Source organism: Macaca thibetana, chromosome 14, assembly GCF_024542745.1.
Source record: "Macaca thibetana thibetana isolate TM-01 chromosome 14, ASM2454274v1, whole genome shotgun sequence".
NCBI classification, from domain to species: Eukaryota; Metazoa; Chordata; class Mammalia; order Primates; family Cercopithecidae; genus Macaca; species Macaca thibetana.
In genome coordinates this window covers 79,064,860-79,088,303 of record NC_065591.1, presented here as the reverse complement: position 1 = coordinate 79,088,303, position 23,444 = coordinate 79,064,860, and the positions used below count along the sequence as shown (strand labels likewise).

At 34.9% G+C, this 23,444-nt stretch overlaps 2 protein-coding genes and 1 pseudogene across 10 annotated transcripts in view; 2 read left to right on the top strand and 1 right to left on the bottom strand.

The window, feature by feature from the left end:
• Positions 1-23,444, top strand: part of ME3 (malic enzyme 3) — a 1,085,505-nt gene that overhangs the window by 290,335 nt on the left and 771,726 nt on the right. The gene's annotated exons all lie outside the window — the stretch shown is intronic.
• TMEM135 (transmembrane protein 135) overlaps positions 1-23,444 on the bottom strand; it is a 356,382-nt gene that overhangs the window by 48,928 nt on the left and 284,010 nt on the right. The gene's annotated exons all lie outside the window — the stretch shown is intronic.
• Positions 13,701-14,182, top strand: LOC126935721 (mitochondrial import receptor subunit TOM22 homolog; annotated as a pseudogene).

Here is a 23,444-nt window from a genome sequence, read left to right as displayed (position 1 = left end):
TAATTCAGAGATTTACAGTTACCAATTTAGCTTTGTCTATCAATAAAGGGAATAGATGGCAGAATAGCTAGAGTAATTTAGCTATTTCACTTATTTAGAGTTATTTAGTGTTCAGCAGCCTTCAGACCTGAAAGTTTTGTTGACATACCTAGATTAGGAAGGAATGGCTTCCCAAATCACTACTACTACCAACTCAACCCACTCTAAAGGAGGGTCAGGAGAAGTACATTTCCAAAAACAGTGCAAAATATATTTCATAAATCTCATATCTGGTATCCTTGTTTAAAAACACTCAAGTTTCATTTATTTTTGCTAGTGTACTTGAGACCAACTCTACCTACATAATTAGCACAGAACTCAACTGTTTAAAGTAAACAGTGTTTACCAAAACAATGGTCTTGGGGGGAAAAATGCAAATAAACAATAAGGACCCAAATAGCCTGAGAGTATGTTATTTAATATGCCTGTTACTCAATTTCCTCCTCTATAAAATAGGTGAGACCTCCCCTTAAAAGATTTATTAATAAAAGATTTGGCTGTGCATAATATAAATATATCAATTATCAATCAAGAGCAATGCCAGGAACATGACATATATTCAATATAATTCAGTTCCTTGCTCTCTTTCCCTTGGTTTTGGTTTCCAACAATTTGTCTTATTCTTCCTTCACCCACTTGGAGTTTGAGATTTTTCTCTGAATCTATTACTTTAGTTTTTACAAATCTAGGTACAGGTTCCAAGTGATGATTTTTATTTTGTGAGCAATATAATATGTTTCTTCTATTTTTCTTTATAACCATAGTCTGATGGACTAAAGACTGGTAGAACCAAGAATATCAATGGATAAAGGAAAGAAAAGATCAAAATGATAAAAAGAACAAATGGCAAATAATAAAGGATACTAGAAAAGTATAATATCCTTGAAGTCAAATATTGTCAAGAAGTCTGAAAAGAAAAGATAAACATGGGTAGGTAGTAACAATATCTGTATGGTGTTTTATTTAATCCTCACAACATCAGATTTACAGATGAAAGGAGGCTTAGCAAAGTAAGTGTCTTGTCCAGAATTGCCCAGCTAATAAAAAAAGAAACCAGATTTAGAAAGTCTTTAATCTAAATCCTACATTCTATTTATACTACAGTATCCTAGCCCTAGTGAAGAAAGAGGTCCCAAGCTTTGGATGGAATAAATAAAATCACTGAGAATAAATTAATAAATATGAGGGGCTTCTTAACAATAAGAAGATGGAAGAAAGGCAGGATAATTGCTATAACAAGGCAGAATGGTCCAGCTTCAAAAATGAGAAGACCTAGGCTTATCGGCTACAGCCTAAAAGCTCATAGGCTAAATTCTTTCAGAGTATGGTTAATGTACTAAGACATTAAAAAAAAAAAAAAAAAGAACCCTCCAAGAGCTCTACATTCCAAAATAACATACTGTAAAAATCCTTAATAGAAACATCATAACAATTAAAAATAAAATGATAGTTCCAGAATTAATCAGAGCATCAATTAGAATCATTAGTGCTGGATACTGGGTATGATGGCTCACACCTATAGTTCCAGAACTTTGGGAGGCTGAGACAGGAGAATTGCTTGAGCCCAGGAGTTCAAGACCAGCCTAGCAACAGAGCAAGACCTCATCTCTACAAAAAAATTTTTTAAGCTAGCCAGGCATGGTGGCACTCACCTATGGTCCCAGCTACTCAGAAGACTGAGGTGGGAGGCTCACTTAAGCCTGGGAGGTCAAGGCTGCAATGAGCTGTGATCATGCCACTGTACTCCAGCCTGGGTGACAGAGTGAGATCCCGTCTCAAAAAACAGAAATTTAAAAAAGAAATTTTAAGAATCATCACAGTGCTGAGACTAGAAAGGTTCATAGAGGTCATCTTGTATCTTCTAGAGCAGAGTCGTCCAATATAAATATAATGCAAGTTATATGTGTAATTTGAAATTTTCTAGTAGCCATATTTTGAAAGTAAAAAGAAATAGATAAAATTAATTTAATTGTTCTTTGAGGTGGGGGTCTCACTCTGTCACCCAGACTAAAGTGCAGTGGCATGATCTATGCTCACTGCAGCCTCGACTTCCTGAGCTCAGGCAATTTTCCCACCTCAGCCTTCAAAATAGCTGGGACAACAAGCACATGCTGCCAAGCTCAGGTAATTTTTTTGTATTTTTTTATAGAGTGGGGGTTTTGCCATGTTGACCAGGCTAATCTTGAACTCCTGGGCTCAAGCAATCTGCTCACCTTGGCCTCCCAAAGTGCTGGGATTACAGGCATGAGCCACTGCGCTCGGGCTTTAATTTTAATAATATATTTCACTTAACCCAATATATCCAAGATATTGCCATATCAACAAATAACCAATATAAAAGTATTATTATTAATGAGATATTCACATTCTTTATCTATACCAAGTCTTTGAAATCTGGTGTAGGCTTTATACTTACGGCAATCTACACTTGACTAGTCACATTTCAAGCATTCAGTAGCCATATGTGCTAGTGGCTACCACACTGGACAATGCTGTTTTAGATAATCATGAAACTAACTGCAGCCTGCAGATATCAAGTGACTTTTCTAAAGATTAAAGTTCATAGGGTGGTAATAAAATGCATGACACAACTTTTTTCTCTTCATTGATATTGGAATCATAAAAAAATCATAGAAATTCATAGTACATTAATGTGACCATATTGTAGCTCTTGGGGGCTGGTTACTGATTAAACTGAACAGCTCCTAAACCAAGTAAGACAATGATCACAGACGTTTTTTTGGTGGTGGTATATAATTTTCAAGGAGGTCTTTCTTCTAAAGACTATAGTCAAGAAGGCAGCAATCACAATGACCTTTCTAAAAGTAAACTGATAGGTAACCTGAAATAGCAACTTTCATGAAAAGTGTTTTATCACCGTGAGTCACATGAACACAAAACGAATTATGATTTATTCAGACGTTCCTTCAGGTATATATTATCTGAATCTGAAAAAGTTTCTTAAAAAAAAACTTGTGAGAGAAAATACACAGCAATCTGTATCCAAAGAATAATGACAGCTCATGTCTGACTGGAAAATATTGTTTTATACATTTTTTTAATTTATGCATTATGATTTTTATAAAATTCATTTTTAATAATAAACAGGAAAAGTTTGATAAGTCCTATAAGTCAAAATTACATATAAAATTGCTCATATTTTGGTGACTAAAATAAAAAAGCAATAGTTTATAGAAACTCGATGTCATGATCCATATTCTTATTTCTCCACAAGAACAGTATGCTTTGCAGTACAGGAGAGCTACAAAAAGTCTTACTTAGTTTCAGAGGAAAAAGTAAAAATGACAAATCATATGGTGGGAATGATTTCATTCCTCTTCATATTAATAGAGGATGTAACCTCTGAATTAGAAACACTAAGGAAATGTTCTTTAGTTATGTATTGTAGGACTTCTTACAGACAACCTACTGAATGCTATTAATTTAGCTAATCAAAATTCTTGAAGTAGAAGTAATTTTTTAACACACACCCCTTCCTTAAAACTAGCCATTTTTAAAAGCTAATTTGAAAATCTATAATCCTACCTCTATAACAAATTGTTTAAGGTAAAAATCTAAATAAACTTATGAGAAACTCAGAAAAACAAAGAATTTAAACTATTTAAGAAAGACTAGGATAGGCACCTTAAGCAGAACCATCTTTTCAATTTAGATGCTATTTGAAATTTAGACTTCTAAGAGAAAAACCTCAAACAGCTGGAATCTAGCTTAAATACACAAAATAAATCACTTCTGACTGAAATACACTCTCAAAAGCTCTAATCAGGTATCCACAAGCAACAAAACATACAAAACAAATAAAGAACATTAACAACATTAGTAAATTGGGTTTACTAATTGTGCAGTCAAAAAAAAAAAATAGCAAATAGGAGACAAAATAGAATTCTTTGTCAAATCCATGAGCATCCATTCAATATTCTTAACCCTAAAGATTTAAATTTCGTTCTTAATACACTCTTAAAATAAAGATTAAGATTATTTCATTCCAGTTTAAATTCTTAAATCATAATTTAAGTCATCTAAAATGCAATCATTGACAGACAAAGGGTATACAATGTGTAAGACATGTAAATATTCATATTCAGACCATCTTTAGAGAGGAGCAGGGGCCTGGCATGGTGGTTCACACCTGTAATCCCAACACTTTGGGAGGCCAAGGTGGGGGGATTGCATGAGCCCAGGAGTTCCAGATCAGCCTGGAAAACATAGGGAGACCCAGCCTGGAAAACATAGGGTGACCCCGTCTTTACAAAAAAAAAAAAAAAACATCCAGATGTTGGGGCGAGTGCCTGCCTGGAGAACAAAGTGAGACCCAGTCTCAAAAAAACAGAAAACAAACAAAAAAAAAAAAAAAAGAAGGAAGGGAAGGGAAGAGGGGAGGGAAGAAGGGAGGGGAGGAAGGGGGAGGGAAGAGGGGAGGGGAAGAGGGGAGGGGAAGGGGGAGGGGAAGGGGAAGGGGGAGGGGGAGGGGAGGGGAGGGGAGGGGAGGGAGGGGAGGAGAGGGAAGAGGGGGGAAGGGAAGAGAGTGGGGAAGGGGAGGGCAGGGGAGGGGAGGGCAGGGCACAAAAGAGTAGGTACTTAATCTCCCCTGAAAGTGAACAAGTGAACAGGGCTTTGTTTAGTTGTCCTGTACTCCAGGGCACATGTATTACAGGGAAATAAGAATACTGATCATGGCCGCGGTGGCTCACACCTGTAATTCCGACACTTTGGGAAGCTGAGGCGGGCTAATTACCTGAGGTCAGGAGTTCGAGACCAGTCTGGCCAACATGGTGAAACCCAGTCTCCACTAAAAACATAAAAATTAGCTGGGCGTTGTGGCAGGCACCTGTAATCCCAGTTATTCGTGAGGCTTAGGCAAGAGAATCACTTGAACCCAGGAGGTGAAGGTTGCAGTGAGTGGAGACCATGTCACTGCACTCCAGCCTGGGCAATAGAATAAGACTCCATCTCCAAAAAAAAAGAAAACTGATCATGACATTTAGTTTCATGCATTAGTTTTTGAAATGTATATCATGTATACAATTCTCTACTTTCATGAAGGTTTTATATAGTGTACCACAAAAAACGATTGTGAAATCCAAGCTCTGAATAAAACAATAAGCTTAAATAACTATTTGATGCTTACTATTATCTTCCGTGGACAAAAATACCTTTCCAATGAAATGGTTTTTTTCACAAAACACTTTTTTTTTTTTTTTTTACTATATAATAAAGCCCCCACAATCATGTGAAATCAGATATAGCAAGTTTTCCATTCTTCAGAGAAAGTTGGCTAGAATGCTTATCCTGTGTAAAAGAAGGAAATTAGAAAGTGACTTCCTATTTACCATTTAGGACTTTCTCAGCTCAAAATCTATCTTTTCCTATATATCTAAATAAATGAAATAAATAGATGATAACTTTTTCATCCATTCCCTCTCCATGAAGGAACTAAAATTCTAATACTGCTTTTTGTTAACTTATTAATAATATAACACACATTTTATATTAATGTATAACCAGACCTCACTTACCACTTACGGCAGAGTTCTTTGGACTCTTAAGACACTTCCTATTCATTAGCTCCATATTTCTCTCCATTTCCAATACTTTCTTCTCACTATCCTCCTTACCCAGCTTAAATTCCATGACCCTAGGAAACACTCTACCACCCTAAGCTCCTTTCTCCTCAGTTCTTGCATCACCTCCACCTGGCAAAACTCCAATCCTGGATGAAACGAATCACTTTCTCCATGCCTATAATGAGGCAACTATGTACTGCTAGGGAAAACCACACAACAAAACATAATCACCACACTCAAAGGGATCCTGAACACAGCCCAGGTAAGCCTGTCATTTTACTCTATCTATACAAAACAAGTACTTCAAACCACATAAATTCTCTTCAGGACTTTGACCCTCTATCCTTTCTTTCAGCAAAGACCCTGCCTCCTGCTTTAGTGAGAACCAAAGAAACTAACAGATATGACATTCCAATGGGAAGCTGAGGAGGTTCATGTCTGATAACTTCTGTTCTGCACCATTTTCTCTTTTCTCCCCTCCCATTGCCTTAGATAGTAGTTAAAGCTATAAGCATGGGATAAGTTATTTACAATGAAAAAAGAGAGACAATAAGCGAGCCTAGAACCAAACCTTGAAGAATTCTAAAGTTTGATGGCCAGGAAAATCAACCTTCAAAGAAACTAGAAATTTGCACTAAAAACAAGTCAGCTACATTCTGCTATATATACATACATACACGTTCAAACAAACTGATTTTGAAGACAAATATAACTCTAATGTTTTCCAACAATATTAAAACATCAGTCCTTTGATAGATGAAATTTCGCAATGTTATTATTACTGAGGTCCAAAGAAGCCTTTTCCCCTGTGGAAATAAAATAATCTTGACAGGAATTTTACCAGCCAAGGGTGAGGGACTTAGGGGTGGAGAACATGGAATTATTACCCTTTGCAGACACAAAACTTTCTAGTTGGAACACAGATAACTCTGGCTCCTCAAGAGCATATGTAGATTTAAAATCCTTAACTATAAACAGTAGGCTTCAGGCCTGGGTGGTCTGTGCAATGTCCAATAATATATAAATTGGCTTATACTCAAAATAAATATTTCCTTTTTCATTACTCTGAGTCATGAAAAACATTTAATCTTTGTTCAAAAACAGAAAGGATTTCAAGAAAACCTTTTAGCTGTAAGTCTAACAGATCGACAGCTCAGTATATGACTACAAATTACATGCATGTAAAGAGATCTTAAATAACTTTCTCAGAATCTCAAGGAACACAGAAAACTAGGAAGATTCTCAATAAAAAATAAATTGACTCAGTGCATGCAATAATCACTGATATTTTCTATACGATGTTTAATAATAAGCTATGACCTAAGGGATTAAATGAAATACTGTGCTCCTGTTTTTATCTCAGAGATAATTTGGCATATTATATAAGCCATCTAAACACTATTTTAAAGTTATTTTGTCTTTTATTTTCTTTAAATATGCTATCAAATGGTGGCCGATTGGAATAAATTCATCTTTAAGAGAACATTCAAATATTTCATAGAAGATGCATACCAATTATTTTCCAGAAGTGTTTAGATCCTTATTAAAATTTGGCCTGACATAGTATTCAAACAAAGGAAACAAATTTGGAGGAAGAGAGGAAAAAGAAGAGAAGAGAAAACATTGAGGAATAATAGACTCCATTTATATGCAATATGGTAAAATGGCTCCCTGAAACCATCCAAAGAATTGTTCTCTTTCAGAATGAAAAGAGTCCAGTATTCTTCACGGATGATAGGAACTTGGTCTGACTCAGGACTTGCTTCCATATCTGCTTAATGAGTTGACCAGAAAATATTCTAAAATCATAACAAAGACATATTATCAGAGTGTAAAGATTCCAAAATCATCACAACCAGATGTGTAGAACTAAAAATCTTGGCTTCTAGCTATATTTCTCACTATCAGTTTATAAAATGAGCATTAAATATTATTTGTTCTAGCTCTAAATTTCTTCCTTCCAAAAGAGCTGATCTAAGTGTGAACAGACAATACATGTCTAGTCAATCTCTTTTATTACAACAGCTGTGAGTAACATTCCAATTTCTTCTTTATGTCAAAGTTTCATGTTTTAATTGTAGCTTTTTATTATTGTGGCCAATTTACTCTAGAAAATAAGAACGTACAACCTATAACTATATTCTACAATTAATTTCAGACCTATCTCATGAAATTTCAAAAAGTTCGTAGCTTTAAAATAACATACAGTCTCTTTTTATAAGTCTCTTCAAAAATCTAGTCAATTATTTCTCAACAAAATGAACTTTAATACTAGAAGCAAGATAATGCCTTCAAAGCTAATAAACAAAGAATAAAGTTTAAGATTTTTCTGAAGTCAGAAAAATTCAACCTACCACAGATCTGGAAGATTGAATTTAAATGACAACTGACTATATACAGTGAGCTTAAGGCTGGAACTACATTGCAGAGATTAAACAGCTGAAATTCTTAAAATGTACAGACTGCATTCAAATAAGTCTTCAATACATATCTGAATACATTTCATAAGAAAAAGTGATCAATTCATGATAAAAGATCAGAAGAGATTATAAATATATGCTAATAAAAAGTATAGCTCCTATTAAAAAGAAACTACCAATAATATATAAACAGTAACATCAATTTAATTTGGATCTAAAATACCATTTATCTACATATTTGTCACACGTAAAATGAAATGACTAATAATGTTAGGTGCCTTAGTGGATTACTAGTTACTTCCTTAACATTATAAATTAAAGTAAAAGCAGAAAACAAACAATAACAACAACCACAACAACAAAAGTACAGCAAAGTGAGATGGGGGAGGGAGGAGAGTAGAAAAAAGAGAGAGAGAGAGAGAGACTGAAACAAAGACAGAGATCATAGACATCTGACTACAAAGTAGCTTTTATCCTCTTTTCTAGTTTAAAACCTAGTCACAATAAAGGAATTTCAAAAATTTTTAATGGCACTAATTAGAAATATTTACTATTTCAAATAGAAAGATAAAGCGTTCCATGACATGGTATAATATTTCCACTACAGTTTAAACTATATCATATATAAAATCCAAAATCTGCATTAAGAAATTTCTTACCAAGCTTCTATCTTCCTTAATTTCTAGGTCCTTCATTTAATTTCATATTTCTTTTCTAAAAGGCTTGCCATCACAATGTGGTATTTACAAATACAAAAATAATACTGGGTCTTTTGGCATGTCCCTCACATAAATTTCAAAATATTCAATTGTTTTAAAATAATTACTGGCATTTGAAAGTAAATTATGCAAAAACTCCACTTCTGTCTCTGCCACTAACTGCTGTGTGATCTAGGAAAAGCTACAAAAATATTTCAAGTTTGTTTTCTTCACCAGAAAATTGACAATGCTGTATTACATAATCTCTAATTTGCTTCATACTCTAAAACCCTATGATCCTATGAAACATTAAGTATTGGTATTATTCACTTTAGAGAATAACACTTTTATTTATGAAATGTTGCAACATATTAGACTAAAAAGAACACTAAATCAGCCTACAGTTTATGAATTTTTGAACTTCAGTTACTTTTAATATGTAAGAATCAAGATATATGTCCAATGTGTCAACCAGTTCCTAAAGTAAAAGTATGAGTGAAGTCTGGCTCTACTAGGATTAATAATGAGCCAAAACAAGAATGGTAGGAGCCAAATCTTGACAGCTTTAAAGCATGGAAAAAATTCTAAAGGAATGGAGAAGAGGACAGTGATAATGATATTGCAGTAACAAAATATGAAGAATCAGAACTTAGCAAATATTTTCAAAATGTGCTCTTTACAGTAACAGTTATTGTATCCAATCTCCATTTAAGAGATTAAATAGGACGAATTTATCTTAGTTTCCTTATTTTCTCTGTAAATATTCTAATGTGCACATCGATTACTCAAAAATAAAACACTACTCCAAATAGGACCACATATACTTCTCTTCATATTAGTTGTTATATGCTTGTCAAGACTCAGTTGTATCTGTCCCCAAATGTGTTCATGTCAGTTGTACTTCTTAATGTAATTATGTAACTGGCTTACATATTACATAAAAGGAAAAGGAAGAAAGTTTCCCTCCCCCCGTCCCATGAAAACTGAGTTGAATGCTTTGGAAAGACAATATCTTAAAACAAAAACAACTCAGAACTCCACCTAGGCAACTCATACTCACAAAAAAACCTTGGTAAATGAGCAGATATTTATGTGTGCTAAGTTGAAACAAAGTCATTAATGTATACATGTATCCATATTTTGTAGACAATGTTAATAGAAACAAATCTCATGCTACTGTATGAAGACAGCCTTCCTTGCATAGATTTTTGTCCCCTCAGCTCAGGGCTCAAAATGAAGATATGGGGACCTGAACTTCCCCAGCTGCCCCCACAGACCTGCAGCATGAAACAGAGCTGGCCAGACAACTGGCTTGCTGTTATATGACATTCAGATTTTGTGGTTGTGTTTATACTAGCTGATTGATTTAATAATATAACAGGAAAGAACAAACATTAATAGCATGTAAAGAGCTCCTACAAATCAGAGCAACAAATTTAAAAATAAAAAATAGGTAGAGGGTAGGAAATTGAAATGGCTAATAAACCAATGAAAAGGTGTTCCACCTCACTAGTTATCAAATATAAAGTACAGCAAAAATGAGGTATTACCTACATTTTAGATGTTTGACTGACAAAAAGATAAAAATTACCAACATGAACTAGGATGTAGGAATCAGTAAGCACTCTTGGAGTGAAAATACATGGATACTGCCTTTTTTGGAGGCCAATCTGGCAATATCGATTAACATTAAATATGTCTAGTACATTTGACCCAAAGAATCCATCTGTAGCTAAGTATCTAGCCTATCAATAATATATAAACAGTAACATAAATTTAGAAATACTGGAACAGGAGCACAAAGATATTTTAAAAACAATGTTCATGGTTGTACAGTTTGCAACAATGAAAACCTGCAAACAGTATAAATGTCTGTTGAGAAGGTTTAAATACTTATAGATTTTTTTTTTTTTTTGCAGCCCCTAAAAACAATGGGCAGGTCTATATGTACTGACATTTGGATAGAATCCTAAGATGCATTATTTTAAATAAAAAACACTACAGAACAATATATAATGTGTGATCTCATTTTTAAAAATATAAACATAGGTACATAGGTATGTATAGAAATAATTCTGTGTTGAACCTGGTGGCTCATGCCTACAATCTCAACACTTTGGCAGGCCAAGGCAGGCCGATTCCTTGTACCCAAGAGTTCCAGAGCACCTTGAGCAACATAAGGAGACCCTGTCTAAAAAACAAAAGTAAAAAATTAGATAGGCATGGTGGTGCACACATGTGGTCCCAGTCACCTGGGAGGCTGAGGTGGGAGGCCTGCTTAAGGCCAGAAGTTTGAGGCTGCAGTAAGTCATGATTGTGCCACTACACTCCAGTGTAAATGAGTCTCAAAAAAAAAAAAGAATTCTGGAAGGATATATGCAAACTGTTAAGATGGTTTCAACTAAAAAAAGAGAAGTACAAAGAGGGAGGTAGATAAAGAGCTGAGAATTTTCCATTTTTATTATTTATACTTGTGCATTGTTTGAATTTTTAAATGAAACTGTATTATTTATACAATTAAGAAAATTTTAAAAAGAAACGGAGGAGACTTCTAATTTCTTTGTTTCACACATTAATGAGAAATTTTGGATAAGAAAAGTCTCTATTTTATCAATTCATCTACTAAATAATTAACAGACTCATGATTTCTAACCTATATAGATGATTTGTAGTTAAAATCGGGTAATAAATCAAGGCAGAATATGTATTTTGGCAAAATATACATATGGAACTATTAAAGGAGGTTGGTGCTGAGAAGAAAGTAAGAGGGAGGGGAAAGAGACCTGATAATCTTTGACCTTCTAAGGTAATTATATGAATAGCTATTTTCTGTTTTAACTGAGAAAATTCCCATTACAGAAATTTAAGATGTTGAGAAAAATGTCTTGACTCTACTTGTTGTAAACTACTAGAATAGGTTGCCAAGAGAAGCAGTGGAATTAAAGTCTCTGGAATTTCTTAAAATTACAGATTTTAAAGACAATCACAGAAGTTATTTCTTGATGTGACTTACGGCTCTACTATTCAGAGTGTGACACGAGGACCAGGACGAGCATCTCCTGGGAGCATGTTGGAACTACTGAAGCTCACATCCTACCCCAGACCTACGGAATCATAATCTGCATTTTTAAAAGATCCATGTTAAAGTTTGGGAACTGCTTTATAGCTCTTACATCAGACATTTAAATTTGTAACAGTTTATTAACAATGACTGCATATTAGGAACCAATAAAGAAAGATACCTCATTTGATTAAAAAAAAAAACTTTCTTTTTCATCCTTATCAGTACTATTTCTGTTTTTCCAAAGAACAATAAAAAATTAATGCCCTATTTTATTAGGCCTATTTATTTTAAGAAGGTAAAAGCTCTATCAGTCTAACTCGTATTTACTCACACAGTTTTACTAATCATTACAATGTAATAGAAAATTGTAAGGGATGTAATACAAATCCAAAAAAAATTGACAACAAATTCAGGAAAGTGACCAGAATTTTAATGATTATAAACTTCTTATCATTCAAATAATTTCAACACATTAGGCTTGCTATCATAATTGTCTCTACGTGTTTCATACCAGTAGAAATTGCTGGTGTTTTCAAAAGTGAGATAAGGAAAGCCTTATCTTTCATAAGAATCCCTGAAAATATCTTACAATGACACCCTGCAAGGAAGGTTCATACAATATTAGTATTTGGAATTACCAAATACAATAAACATTTTTTTTTTAATTTATTTATTATTATTATACTTTAAGTTGTAGGGTACATGTGCATAACGTATATACCCAAAGGATTATAAATTATGCTGCTATAAAGACACATGCACACGTATGTTTATTGCAGCACTATTCACAATAGCAAAGACTTGGAATCAACCCAAATGTCCATCAGTGACAGATTGGATTAAGAAAATGTGGCACATATACACCATGGAATACTATGCAGCCATAAAAAAGGATGAGTTTGAGTCCTTTGTAGGGACTTGGATGCAGCTGGAATACAATAAACATTTTTAACATTCAAGGAAGAAACAGAAGTTAAGATAACAATTGTGTTTCCAATAATAGAACTGGATGCTTTTGCGATAATAAAAGAAATCTAACCTGATAAGCTCAATTGTTCTCCACTGTCTGATTTTTAATATCATTCTTGTTCTGAACATGCCCAAAGACCTCAAAACCATAAAAATTGCATAATCCATTTCAGTGATCAAATCACTTTAGAAAGCATTTGAGAGCAGCTGAGATTCAGAGGTCCTAAGCTGTCACAAAGCTTGAAAACACAAAGCTGTGTTCTCCTCCTCTTTATATTTTGCATTCGAGGATGACAGTAACATGATAAACAGACAGCACTCAGCCACCATCAAGGCCCTACCAGTACAAAGAGGCTTTGTGATTAACAAGGGAAAATAAAAAAGGGAAGAGACCCACATTTTCCTTCCTCTAGGGAAGACGCTAGACAGAGATGACTGAAATTTTAGAACTTAAAAGCTTCTCCCATTTCTATTAGCTCACTTTGCAGGTAAACACTTTCCTGGCTCAGTGACTCAATCACACATCTGAAACAAAATCTGCTGAAAATTGATAATGCTGGAAAAATATTGTTTTGCTGTGAATTTTAGATGAACTTGTATATAGATGGTATACTTTCTCTCCCAGTGAGCCCATTCACTGAAACCATACAACGTGAAAAATAAGCCTCCAAATATGGATGTTTTATTTGAAGTTTTAAGGATGTAGACTGGAATAAGGCCAAATAATTCCCATTTGTGCTATCTATGCTAATTCTTAAAAATGTCTAAAATAGACTGGAAAAGGAAAAAAATGTAACTTGATATTATATATATGTAGTGTGTATGTGTATGTGTATTCTCGTTCTACATGCACACAAACATACACATACACATACACACACATAAAATTTCCTTCTGTGTTGCCATTCATTTAAAAAAATTATCCATGGCAAGCACAGTGGTTTCGAAATATCTTTTCCCTATCCTTTTTTTCCACTTCTGGTGTCCCCTACAGCCATGGCCGCCACTGTCGCAGGGGAACCCCTGCTTCCCGGAGGAATTGCTACCAAAAGGCGACGCAGAGAAGACTAAGGAGGAGTTGGAGGAGGATGATGAGGAGGAGCTAGATGAGACCTTGTCGGAGAGACTATGGGGCCTGACGGTGATGTTTCCAAAGAGGGTCCAGTTGGCGGCCAGAACCTCTTCTTTCTCTCCCTCTTTGTGGCTCAAAAAATGTACAGGTTTTCCAGGGCAGCCGTGTGGATTGGAAACACTTCCTTTATGATCCTAGTTCTTCCCGTTGTTTTTGAGACTGAGAAAATGCAAATGGAGCAACAGCAGCAACCGCGGCAGATACTTCTAAGGCCTAACACAGGGCTCTCAAGAGGAATGCAAGGGGCTCTACCTTCACTTCCTGGAAAGATCTAGATTGTTACTGCCATATATGAGTTGTTTCAGTGGGAGAAGTTTGAAATTCAATAGTGTTTGAACTGCTGATTATTTGAATTTTTTTTTTTAAACTTTGGCACATTGATCCATCTAAACCTGGTGGGGAGAAATCTCCCCACATTGTCTCATGAAGAGACTTAACTTGCAACTATGCCCTCCACGCTATCCTGACTTACCTCAGTCTTCACTCTGATACCAGAGTGCAGCCATGCAGATGGTTATTCCAACTTTGGCCACACACTCCTTTCACAAAATTGCTCCTAACTGGAAGATCTCACTTTCCCCTGTGGGGTAGGTACTGATGCCAGTGGGAGGGATGTACCCCTGACCATTAATGACTGCTTTCTTTTTCTTTTTTTTTTTCCTTAAAGAATGGAGCTGTCGGGGAGGGACATGCACACAATGTAAAACAGACAAAATGCACTACAACTGTGGTGTAAAGTGGCCACTACGAATCCCCATGTATAAGAGGAAAGAGACTGGCTGCAGCTTCAGCCACAGGATGGGGACTGTGGAAGACAGGGCAGGAGCTCCTTTCCTCTGCATATTTTGACTGTTAGACTTTGTCTGTGTGTTTAAAAAAACAGAAGTCAGTGCTCACTTTTTTAATTTAAATATTAAAAGTGATTCCAACTGAAAAAAAGCCTTTTTCCCAAAATAAACACAGAATACAGTAAAATAATTGTTCTGCAAAATATAATCAATATCAATACATAATCAAATATATATAATATATACTCAAAATATAATCAAGTTATTGACTGATATTTCTAAAGACTATAAATGTAATTTCTATTCAAACTAAATTGGAACGTATTCTTAGCAAAGGACTTAGACGTATATATGATATAGGAGGTACGTGCTTGTGGTCAGTTTGTATCTGGCAATCTGTGACTTAATTTTGATCAAGAATGTGCCAGACTTATATTTAAAAATATGTTCACAGTTTTATTGAGATACCATTGACATATTATACAATTCACGACCTAAAGTGTATCAGTCAGTGGTTTCTGGTATATTCAGACTTGTGCAGCCATCACCACAATTACTTTTAGAACATTTTCATCAACTCTAAAAAAAAAAACCCTTACCCATTAGTAATCATTCCCTACACCCCCAACTCCCCTAGGCCACCAATCTAATTTGTATCCCTACAGATTTTTCTATTCTGGACATTTTTGATAAATAGAATCATATAAATACGATCTTTGCAGCTTCGATTTAAATAATAAAAACAACTAACATTTATTGAGTGCTTACTATGCAGTAGACATTCAATACAATAACCCCTTGAGGTAAGTACTATTATTATCCCCACTGAAGATGAGAAATGTGAGGCACGAAGAGGCTACGTAACTTACCCAAGGTCACAAAACAAGTAAGATGGAAAAGGATTTGAACCAACACAGCTGGATTCCAGAGTTCCCTCTCAACTATACTATAGTGTCTTTTGATTACCTCTGACACAGAACTTAAATAAAAGAATATAATAGAAAGATTCAGGCTTGAGAAAGACACAGTGAGTTACAGCACAGCCCAGTGAGTTATAGCACCTCATAAGTAGTAAAGCAAATGGTTAAATTTAACTGCTTCAAAATTGAGCAGCTGTAGCAGCAAAGTCTCGTCAAAGAACTTTCTGTGATTAGTAATAATGCTCCTTAAACAAGAAGCAGACATCTTAGCATGCAAAAGAGGATACCAGAACTCGAAAGGATATAATGTTTGGATGTTTAGTCACACTCAACATTGCTAAGAGTTATCACCAGTTTCTTAGTGAAGAATTGAAGATTAGTATCAGAATCCATTCCTAGGGTTTATATGGAAATAAAAGGCATATAATCATATAGCCTACATAATATAATCTCATTTGAGAAGCTGAAAGACATATATACACACAACACCTATACACATATAAATATGTGGAAGGAGAGAGGAAAGAAGTGAAGGCAGGAGGAAGGAAAGGGGCAAAAGAGGGAGGACAGGAGGAAGAGCGAAGGCAAGCAGGACCAACAGACAGAGGCATAGCCAACAGACTAAAGGGATATAAACAAAGCTGGTAGTTACTTGTCACTGAAAGAAGAGATTATGGGTGATAATTATAATTTTTTCAGTCATATTTGCTCATTTTTCCACAACGAGCAAAAGACGTGTTTTTGCCTCCCCAAAAATCACTTGAATACAATCTTAATTTGAGGCCACTGTCCTCTAAAATGCTCTACAAAACTCCAGTTATTGACTTTAATTCACAGGGCATCGTGTCTCAATATGAAGCTTCCTCATTCTCAATGAATCTTTTTATATTCATCATAAATTCCCAAATTAAAAAATATTTTGAAGAATCATATTACATATTACAACATAATTTAAGTAAACAAACCCAAAAGTTAATTCTTTAAGGTATCTGCATTTTATCATATTTTCATAGCGAACAGCTTCCAACTTCTGTATTTATTTATAATTTGCAAATTGTATCTTATTCCAAATAACTTTAATCTCACATTTTCAAAATCAGATTATATTTATATCTCAAGCCTAAATGAGATGGAATTAGCTGTAATTAAAACTGAGGTATAAAGTTACATAAGTTTATACAGTTGGAATCACTTATTTTGGCCAATATAATGGATCCTCTAATAATATTTAAACATAAAATGATATTTAGTTTAAAAGTAAATTCAAATAGGTTTATAACTTCAAACCTCATTTTAAAAGACATGCATTAAAAGGTTGTCCTTACATGGAGACAGGGAGTAACCTACTCCTTGGAGTAATAGGCAGGTCTTGAGGTCAATGTTTTTAATAGATCCCTTAAACATCAATGTATTTCATTATAAAGTTAAAAAGTTATTCCCAGTTTTGTAATTTACCAACCAGATGATATACTAGCAAATTCTGGGAAAATAGTATCTTATAGCTACATTGAAGATACACACAAAATGAATGTATATCCTTTAAATACAAAGGGCTACTCTAGATAAACACTGAAGACCTCCTCTGACCTCACTGCTTCTAGCAACCATTTCCTCTTAACCCTCCCTCCTCTTCACCTTCACTTCCTCCCTTACAGGCAGGGAGAGAAACAGTCAACTATAAAGAAAGGCCAACTGCATGGCAGCTCTTTGGCTACGATAATTTTTTAAAGTGCTTGTAGATACTTTTTTTTTCAAGAGACAAGATTCTCCTCATGCTGCCCAAGCTGGAGTACAGTGGCTATTCACAGGAACAATCGTAGCGCACTACAGTCCTGAATTCCTGGGCTCAAGCAATCTTCCTTTCTCAGCCTCCTGTGTAACTGGGACGGTAGGCATGTGCCACCATGCCCAGCTCCTGCAGATACGTTAAGAGTCACCTGTGGCTTTATCTAGTTATGATAAAACATGTCCAGAAAGATCTGAATAATGAAGAAAAACTGGATGCCTTATTTGGCTTCATTCATCACTCACTTTAATCTTTCTAGCTTTTTAAATCCAGTTTTCAATGGATACACTAACAACTAGTTCACAGTAAGGCTGGCAATAGAGGGAAGGATGGCAGAATTTTGCTTCTCTGCAAATTCAGGGCCAATATATTTGTTTCTTTGCCCTGCCCTCTTCCTCCCACCCCTACCTGCTCTGAAGTGCCAATCTCCACTTTATACTCCAAGAACCCTTTTTGTCCAGTCCCATTTACTGTGCTGTCCCAAATTCCTCTAGTCAGAGTAGGGAAGAAATGGAGAAGAAAGGGAAAAAAAGAGGAATGAAAGGAAAAGCCCTATTTTAAATCATAATCCCAATCCTTTGGCTCCTCAATTTGTAGTATTAACCTACTTAGTTTTGTTATTTTATATTTTGTAGGGATGGGATCTCCCTATGTTGTCCAAGCTGGTATCGAACTCCTGGGCTCAAACTATCCTCCTGCCTCAGCTCTTCAAGTGCTGGAATTACAGGAATGAGCTGCTGTACCAGGTCCTTATTTTGTTTTTAACCATTCTACCACTAAGATCTCCAGTTTTGTCCTTCTGTCCCATCACTCCCCATTCCCCCACATGCTGAACTCTAGCTCCAAATATGGGACTGTGGAGTAGCTCACATCTGGATAATTCCCAGTCCTTTTGCTTTAGGGCTAACACGCTGGACATCAATGTATTTTCCCAAAGAAATATTATCATAAATATTATTTGTTTCTATAGTACCATTGGCACTGTACTTCAACTATATTTTATAGATTCATTTATAGGTTGAATGACTTTTAAAGATGGGCTTGGAAACATAAATAATGTTTAAAAATATTATGTTCTTGTAGGATTATCTGTTCTAAGTTTTCATAGCCACAGGGATCATTTTATCCATGACAAATTTAAGATGAAAGAAGCCAAGTATCTTATTGAAGGTCACAGAGTTTGTAAGTGGTAGAGCCAAAACCTAAAGAGGGGTCTGTTATATACGGCATTGAAGACTGTATGATTTCTGTTCTACCATGGAACCTCCTAAAACACGTGTATGCTTTTAATTAAGTCAATGAAAACTCTGAAAGGCTAAAAATTTTACTTCAAATCCTTAAATTTTTTTTAACTGAGCATCATTCATTCAAACATTTACTGAGTACTGTTTTACCTAAAATTCCCTCTAGTAATCACCAATACTAATAAACTATTACTGACATTGTCAAGGAAAAAAATACCCAAATTATTTTTAAAACTCGCCACTGTTATTAGAAATTTATCATAATCATTTCTTTTATGTATGAATGTTTGATGTGCTGAGACTTCCGCAAAGGTAACAGATTGTTATATATAAGACACCCTTCTTGCTCAAAACATAAATGCTTTATTGAAAAAATGCTTTTTTAAAATCTGTGGACTGTCATTTTCAAAACAACAACATTTTATTTTCATTTCTCCTAACTTCTAAAGGTAAACTGAATTTATAAGAATTATTAATTTTTGTCAATAATATAAAAAGAATTTATAAAACATGCAACAAATTTACTTTTTCATGAGACAACGATTGTTACTATGAAATTCTAGGTAAATTGTAACTTAGAGAGAAATAAGATTACACAGTGCCAATTTGATTTACCTTAAAATGCTAACAAGTTAAAATTGCATCAGGTTAGAAATGTACACCAGGCTATATATATATATATATATATACACACACACACACACACACACACACACACACACACACACATATATATATATGGCTCATCCTTTATTTTAAGTTCAAACAACCATCTTGATTGACAAAGAGGCTACTATATCCAGTGGAACCTCTGAGAACTATTGTAGAACTAGGATAAGACCATCAGCAATGAATAATGTATTAGTGGTGTGAGTTTTCCACTGATTTAATAACATGTGAATGTTATCCACTTTTGAACTTTGACATCAGTGAAAATAACAAATAAAATATTCACATTTTTAAAACCACCTAAGAATGTCATTTTTATTGCAAGTTTTTGAAAGGCAACGGGCCATTTTTGACATGATCGTGTCCCATTAAGTCCTTACCTTAGGGAGTTGCATTTAGGTTCATGCTGTTTCTCCATACAATATTTCTCTTTGCCTTCTACTAAAACAATTTATATTCATCATAAAATGTTGGAGTAATTTCTTTATCTGAGCACAACTACCTCAAAGACTGACAGGTAAAAAAAATGACAACAGATTTGCCACTAGTTTCTCATTCTTAGAGTACACTCAACAAATGAGCAGGCAAATTTTTTTCTACCAATAAAGAAAGTCAGATCACAGTCATGTGACTTGGTGTAATAAGCTTTTTATTCTCAAAGGAAATGATTCACAACATTTATGAACCCATGTTTTCTCATCTTTTCCATTTGTTTTGAGGAAAGCAACAGTCCTAACAATCTCAATACTTCTTTTCATTGAACAAATTTTGCATTTTTGGTAAACTCACAGGTTTGGTTGCCAATAATAGAAGTGCCTCATTTCATCTGTATATATCTTCTGAGGAATAATGGCTTCATGTATGTCCATGTCTGTCTCTCTCTCTCTATATATATATACATACACACACACACACACACACACACACACACACATATATATATATATTTTTTTGAGATCAAGTTTTGCTCTTGTTGCCCAGGCTGGAGTGCAACGGTATGATCTCGGCTCACCGCAACCTCCGCCTCCCGGGTCCAAGTGATTCTTCTGCCTCAGCCTCCCAAGTAGCTGGGATTACAGGCATGTGCCACCCCGCCTGGCTAATTTTGTATTTTTAGTAGAGACAGGGTTTCTCCATGTTGGTCAGGCTGGTCTCGAACTCCTGACCTCAGGTGATCTACCCACCTCAGCCTCCCAAAGTGCTGGGATTACAGGCATGAGCCACTGCGCCCAGCTCCATGTCTATTTTTATAAGAAATTAAATTACGTTTTAAGAAAGATCATGTATTTAGAAAGCCACGAGCATTAGATTTTTCTATTTCCTACTTTTTTTCAGTCCTCGTTCACTTAAAACACACGTGCAAGGCTTCCAAACCATTTTAATTTCCTCCTAATCATTTATAATAATTTCTCCCAGACAATTTTAATAATGTACCCCTAAATGTTGACATTATGGACCTGACTTTAGACTCTATTCTCTTTCCCATTCCCCAATTTATCAATCTTGTCTGCTTCTTCAGTCTTCTCTTATTCACTTAAACTTTCCCAGAGTCTAGTCTCTCCAGTCTAAGAAAGAGAGAGAAGGAGGGTAGGAAGGGGACAAGAAAGAAAAGAAAAACCCTTAATCCTCTAACAAATGGCCCTATCTTTTTCTCTCAAGCTTCTTGAGTTTACTAAACTCACTCTTACTTCCTTATTTTACATTTGTTTCTTAATCCACTACCCCAACCCAACTACAGAAATTTCTCTAGCAGCTTACCACTGACCCTCAGACTGCAGATGAATACTTTTTACCTCTCACTTACTGGATAATCTAGAGCAGTAACAGTAAAGATAATACTGTCCTTACTGAAATTCTGTATTTTAGTCAACTTTCTCTCTTGGTTTAAAAACAACAATCATTACTCTTAACTCTGCGTTTGCTAAGTGATCAGTCACTGTTCTAGGTGCTCACACGTTTTAGTTCATGTTTTTTCTCACTACTGGCTGCTATCCATCAGTGAGTCAACGCAGCTTTTTAAAAACATAAATTAGAATAGAAAATATCCAAATATATCACATGTAGGAAGGTAAGTATTTTTCTGGGAAATTTATATACATATATATACGTGTATATATGGTAACATAATCATAATATATAAAATACAGTTCTTATTTTGGGTCACATCAAAAACATTTGAAAGACACCGTGTCATATTCAATCCTCACAGCCCTACCTATGAGGCCCACATGTTAATTTACACTTTTCATAATGAAGAAAATGAGGTATAGTAAAGTTATGTAATTTGTCTAAAGTCAGACAGCTAGTGCGACAGCTAATAGTAGACCCTAAATTTAACAAGGTATTTATAATGCCTCTTGCCACTACTCCGGCCTCTGCTTTACTGACTCCTTTCCTACTGCCTATGCTTCGAACATCAAGATTCTCCAGTCCATACTTGGAACCCTTTTTCTTAATCTCCATATTCTCACTACAGAACACTATCAACCTGCGTGGTTTAAACTAATATCTACAGGCTGATAACTCCTACATTTCTACCCCTGGCCTAGATTTATCACCTGAGCTCTGAATACCCAACTGATACCCATTATTTCTCTAGCTGAATATCATAAAAGCACCTCAGCCTCAGTATTTGCAAAGCTTATATTCAATGTTCACACATTTTTCCTATTTTATAATTCGCTTACCTTCCAGCGTTTTTCCTCTTCCTCATCCAAGCAGCAATCCTTACACCTCAGATAAACCTACTTTCCACCATAACGTTGCCATAAGCTTTGGTCAAGTCCTCACCATTTCTCTGCTGGATAACTGCAACAGCATCCCCTATTACCTGTGATATATCCCCTCCAAATCCCAAATTCACTGTCTGCATTGCTGCAAGTAATCCCTTTACAATAAAATCTAATTATTTAAGGCACATCTCCTAACTCTGAAGTACAACTTTTAACCTCTAAATTCTGTATATAATTTAATTTTTTTAGACTAGGTTCCTGTGTATTTTTAAGCAATTTTTTTAAAAAAGAACCTAAGATCATATGTTTGGCCATAAAACAAGTCTTAAAAAATTCAAAAACTTGAAATCATATCAAGTCCCTTCTCTGACCAGGATGGAATAAAAGTAGAAGCCAATAACAAAGGGAACTTTGGAAACTACACATAGACATTAAACAATACACTGAGTGACCAATGAAGAAATTAAGAAGAAAATTTAAACATTTCTTGAAACAAATGAAAATGGAAACACAACAAACCAAAATCTATGAAATACGGTGAAAGCAATACTAAGAGAAAAGTTCATAATAAGCACCTACATCAAAAAGCAGAAAAACTTTAAGCAAACAACCTAACAATGCATCTTAAAGAACCAGAAAAGCAAGAGCAAACCAAGTCCAAAATTAGCAGAAGAAAATAATATCAAAGTAGAAATAAAAGAAATACACACCAAAAATACAAAAGATCAACAAAATGAAAAGCTGGTTTTTTGAAAAGATAAACAGATCAAAAAACCTTTAGCCAGAATAACTAAGCAAAATGCAGAAATGCATCAGAGATGAAAAAGGAGACAGTGCAACTCATGTAATTCAATTGAATTACAGTAGAAATTCAAATGCTCCTAAGAGACTATAATGATCAACTATATGCCAATAAAGTGGAATACCTTCAAGAAATGAATACATTCCTAGACACATACAATCTACCAAAATTGAACCATGAAGAATTCCAAAACCTGAATAGACCAACGACAAAGGATGATATTGAAGCTGTAATAAAGTCTCCCAGCAAAGAAAAGCCCAGAACACAATAGCTTCACCGCAGAATTTTACTATGTGAACTAATACCAATCCTACTCAAACGATTCTAAAAAATAAAGAAGAAAAGAATACTTCCAAACTCATTCTATGAGGACAGTAGTACCCTGATACCAAAACCAAAGATATAGCAATAAAAGAAAACTACAGGTCAATATATCTGATAAACACTGATACAAAAATCCTCAACAAAATACTAGCAAACCAAATTAAACAGCACACTAAAAAGATAATTCATCATGAAAAACTGGGATTTATCCCAGGGATGCAAGGATGGTTTAACATATGTAAATCAGTACTAAGTGAAAGCAGTACTAAGAG